Consider the following 5,418-nt stretch of genomic DNA (forward strand, 5'->3'; position numbering starts at 1 on the left):
TCCTGTCCGTCATCCATCTTGCTTCCTGCTCCCTCTCTCCTGAGTCTCTCTCTCTCCCCCTCTCTCTCTCTCTTCTCTCTCCTGTCTCTCTCTCTCTCTCTCTCTCTCTCTCTCTCTCTCTCTCTCTCTCTCTCAACTCTTAGCTCCACCTCCCTTTTCCCTGTCCATATCACAGGCCTCCTGCTGCACAAATATTTTAATGTAATTGGACTGGGAAAATCCTGTCACAAGGTCCATGTTGTCTGCCCTGTTTAAATTAAATATGGACAAAAATGACAAGTAGCTCTTCTAACTCTGGCATAATACCCTCCAAGAAATCCTTCCCTTTCTCTTCTGCAATGTCAGCTGTCTGGAGGCAGATGACTACATCATGTCCTGGTAGAGCCATTGGTTAGGGGAACCTTGAACTTCCATATGTCTACTTAGCTAGGCAGTGGTGGCCCATGCCTTTAATCCCAGCACTTGGGAGGCAGAGGCACTGGGATTTCTGAGTTTGAGGCTAGCCTGGTCTACAGATTGAGTTTCAGGACAGTCAAGGCTATACAGAAAAACCCTATTTCAAAAAAAACCAAAACCAAAACCAAACCAAACAAAAAGATTCTTGAACTCATATTTCTGCTTAAATGAAGGATCCTCAGAGCATCCTTTTGATCAATATAAGTGATACTGGCCTTCAAGAATAAACATTTCAATTAAGCTTCTCAGACTTCAGGATTGCATCTAAACACCTCTAGTTTTAACTAACACATCTGTTTCTTACTGATAAGACTGAAAGAGACTCTAGCTCTACCTTTTTTTCTTGAGTTTCTTACTGTGAACCCTCCCCTCCCCATTATGGTTTGTAGTGTCTCTCCAACTAGGATCCTCATTCAAGAAGAGTTGAAAATAACTCCTATTGATGTCTACACCGAAGCTTCTCCATATGCAAATGTACTAACTGACTCTCCATGGCATCTCTGCTTCTGACCACCGTACGAGTTTATATTTAATTGAGTGAGCTTAGGAAAGGAAGAGAGGTAAACCCTCCTCTAAAGCTGCAGACTGGAAAAAATTATCTAGATTAAATAGGAATCAGGATCATCAAGTAAACAGAGCCTCTTATTTCAGCGATGTGGAATGATTTTTAATAAACAAGGTGGCCATAATCTATCTAGACAAGCCTCATGGGTATATGATAAAATCCTAAAGAGAGTGAAGTTGTGGTTAAAATAAAAACTGAGAAAAAAAAGCTGGCAACTAAGTTCTGTCATATTACAAATTACACCTTGAAATGTGACTTTGCAATTCTTCTCCCTGCAAAGATTGTTCAATTCTCCACTCCTGAATCAGGACCCATTTTTATGAATTTCTTAGAGTTAAGTAAATGCAATAGTGGGCTTTGCATGCTCATTCTTGTGACAATACTGTTCTGGCAAGAACATACTAAGACAGGCCTGGGTCTACCAGAGGCTGAATATGATACTGAAACCCAAACATGTCCAAAAGTACTGAGTCAATGCAGCTCAGCTAAAGCAGATCCCCCAGCCACCCACAGTTATATAGTGTCTTAGTTAGAATTTCTATCACTGTAATAAAATGCCATGATCAAAAGCAAGTTGAGAAAAATGGGGGTTAATTTGGTTTATGTTTCCATATCACTGCTTACTACTAAAGGAAATCAGAACAAGAAGGAAACCATTGCAGGAACCCGGAAGCAGGGTCTGATGCAGAGACCATGGGTGGATGTCAATTTTTTTCATGGCTTGCTCAGCTTGCTTTCTTGTAGAACCTAAGAACCCAAACTCAGGACATTAATCACTAGTTTAAAAAATGTTCTATATCCAGATCTTACACAACCATCTTATCAGTTGAGTTTCCTTCCTTTAAGATGACTCTAGCTTGCATCATGTTGACATAAAATTAACCAACACACATGGGAAGTATGTTCAACATCATCTAAGTGTTAAGACAAGACAAACTCACCATGTCCCAGCACATGAGCAATAAAATCTTATATAACATCAGGTTTTAGAGTCTCCTATCATGCAGCATTATTTTTGTAGTGATAAATAATAAGACACTCACTAATAGAAAGCCTTCAGCCATGACTATCTGGAGTTTTACATTAAAGATTCAGAGTCCACATCCAAGCTAAACAGTATCACAATATACTGGTGGAATCTGTCAAGAGATGATAAAAAAGAGAAATCAGACATGTGAAATATATTTTCTCCCTCAGAATAACATCTAGCAAAATGGATGTTTTGGTTGGAGATAATTTTTCCACTCTACATACTCAAACTTCTAAAGGAATTACAATGAAAAATAAAGGTTTGAGGATATGTTTGTTTATTTGTTAGTAGCCTTTGCTCAAATCATCCTTGAAATGATCAATATCACTCTGGTTATTTGTAGTATTTCCAGCATTACATAATGATCATTTTGTGTGTGTTTCTTCATTGCTTTCTTTCTCTTTTTTCCCTTTCTCTTCCCCCTTATCTCCCTTTTCTCTTCTTCCTTTTTCCCTTCCATTCTTCTTTCTTTATCTTCTCTCTTCTTTCTTCTCCCTCTGCCCTAGGATTGGACCCAGCTCACTGATCCATTTCATTCACTTTCTCTTTCTTCCTCCTTTCCACAACTGAAGAATTGTGTCTTATTCTGGGATCTTCATTTTTGTTAATAGACACTGACTGGAACCCTGAAAATGAAGGAAATAACAATATTTCAAAACTTTCTAATATGGTAGTTATCAACCTGTGGGTTGCAGACCCTTTGAAGAGTGAATGACCCTGTATATCAGAACGAATATATACAGAACAATCCTGTAATCTAAAATTTACATATAGATTCATATCAATAGCAAAGTTAGTAATGAAATAGGAATTTATGGTTGAGGGTCATCACAACATGTAGAACTGTATTCAAGGATTGAAACTTTGAGGAAGGTTGAGAACCACTGTCTTAATAATATCTTTTCAAGATTCTGATATAACTGTCTCCTGAGAGACTCTGCCAGTGACAAATACAGAGGTGGATGCTCTCAGCCAACCATTGATCTGAGCATGGGTTCCCCAATTGAGTAGCTAGAGAAAGGACCCAAGGAGCTAAAGCGGTTTGCAGCCCCATAGATGGAACCACAATATGAACCAACCAGTACCCCCAGAGCTCCCAGGAACTAAGCCACCAACAAAAGAGTACACATGGAGGGACCCATAGCTCTAGCTGCATATGTAGCAGAGGATGGCTGTGTTAGACATCAACGGGAGGAGAGACACTTGTTTCTGTGAGTACTCAATGCCCCAGTGTAGGGGAATGCCAGGAGGAAAGTGGGAGTCGTGGGTGAGTTGATGAGCAGGTGGAGGGGGGTGCAATAGAGGATTTTCCGAGGGGAAATGAGGAAAGGGAATAACACTTGAAATGTAAATAAAGAAAGTATCTAATAAAAATTAAAAAATAATACCCTTTCAAGGCTAAAGCAAAAATTATGCAAATTATCTGATCACCAAATTTCAAGAGACTTTATGGTACAAGGACAAACCAACCTTATGCCATTCTAGTTTTATCCATAGGTTGAGGCTGAAGATGACAAAAATCTGTTCTAAGTAGAGGTGACCTTTCCAACAAATAAAAACTCTTGAAATTGAATGGGGAAGCCTTGGGAGGTAAGGAGCCTTTTGTCCTTAGAGGTATTTAAGGAAATATTGGAAAGATCCTTTGTTCTATGTCTCTCTTTCCCCAACACTGGGTAACATTAGATTAATTTCCTTTTCTTTTTCTTTTTCTTTTTTTCTTTTTTCTTTCTTTCTTTTTTTTTTTTTTTAAATTCTCAACAGACCTTTAATGACTAGGGTGAGTTTAGGAACAAAAGGCTAGATTGTCTGTTCACAGGAATGACAGAAGTGAAGAACTCAGTAGGCTGAATGAGACTGCTGCTGGCGGTAGCCACCACGGCGCATATAGCCTTCATTTTTCCGGTAGCCATCCTTTTGGTCTCGGAAATAACCACCATAGGTTCCCTGCTTATGGTCAAACACCCGTTCATTATTCTCCACTAGGCTGCCAAGCTTCTCAGCCAGCTGCAGAGCCAAGTTCTGCTGGGCAGTGGGCTCAGTACGTTGCATCACCACCATCTGTGTCAGCTGGTCCAGGGAAGCCATCAATTCTTCGTTAATGATCATCTTGCTGATGATGGAGTGAACAGTGGGTAGATCCAGCTCGAACATATCTGATAGTTTCTCCATACTGATTGAGTCATAGACACCGGTATAGGTAAAAAGGTAGGTCCTCAGAGAGTCTTCCTGGATCTTCCGAACTAATATGATACGAACTTTGTCAGCCTCAGGGAAAAGGTCCCACACTTTCCCATTCATCTTTTCATTAATGATGAAACTGTGGCAGGTCTTCCAGTCGCCCATCTTCATGGCCTTGGAGGCAGCGACCACATGCTCCCTCATTGACTCGGGAGGACCTAGCAGGGACTGCCGCTCACTCACCCGCAGTTGGTGGTGAAACTGCTTGCTGACCATGCATCGGCGGGCATCACTCTCGTGGGCAGCCATGTAGGGGATCTCCGGGAGCATAGCTGACACCAGATAGACACACTCGAGTAGCTCCAGGGATGTGCAGGTGAAACGGGCGTCCCTCTACCTTTTCCTGTTTCTGATTGCGCTCCTGTAGGCTGCACAGGAGCAGACCCTGGCCTAGAAGCTCCTTGGCACGACCACTTGACTGAATATCCAGAAGTGCATTGTGTGCATCCTTTGTCAGGCCTTGGCGGAAAGCACAGATGCCCAGTTGCACCATGGTATGGTTATACAGGATCTGCACTGGCGGGTCTGCATGCTGAATGTTGTCTTGTAGGTGGCTCATGAACATGAGGTCAAGGGCCTGATACTAGCGGGAGTGGAGCGCATGTTGGTAGACATGGCAGAGGATGGCACAGGTACGGATCCGGTCTGTACAGTCCTTGGCATAGATGTATTTGTACAGTCTTTCCATTAGCACAGCTGATTTCTTTCCCCACTGGAAACTTTCTTTCCAAGACTCACCCAACAGCTTTGAATGTGAGCTACTCATTACACACAGAGCTTCATGTCATGTCCAAGCCTATTTGCCAACCTATTGATTGGGGAAATGAAAGATTTTGATAATAACTCAGGTTTTAAACTACCAGGACACTGATTCATCCAAATTGAACACAGAATACAATAGCATACACAGAAAACAAGTAAAGAGCTGCCCCACTTAAAGATACAAGATTATGAACAAGGAAAAAGAAAAGGAAAGAGCGTAAGACATAATGGGAATCCCACATTTCTGATACCTAGATGCTCAAGGCATTCCTGCTGTGCATTACTTTCCACAGAATCACCTTAGCTGATGTTGGTAATGATGCTTATTTGCTCTCTCAGAGCAGTAAGTGAATGTTTAGGAGCCATG

At 41.4% G+C, this 5,418-nt stretch overlaps 1 pseudogene; it reads right to left on the reverse strand.

The window, feature by feature from the left end:
- Nucleotides 3,785-4,999, reverse strand: Gm11224 (predicted gene 11224; annotated as a pseudogene).

The sequence above is a fragment of the Mus musculus genome, chromosome 4 (genome assembly GCF_000001635.26).
Source record: "Mus musculus strain C57BL/6J chromosome 4, GRCm38.p6 C57BL/6J".
NCBI classification, from domain to species: Eukaryota; Metazoa; Chordata; class Mammalia; order Rodentia; family Muridae; genus Mus; species Mus musculus.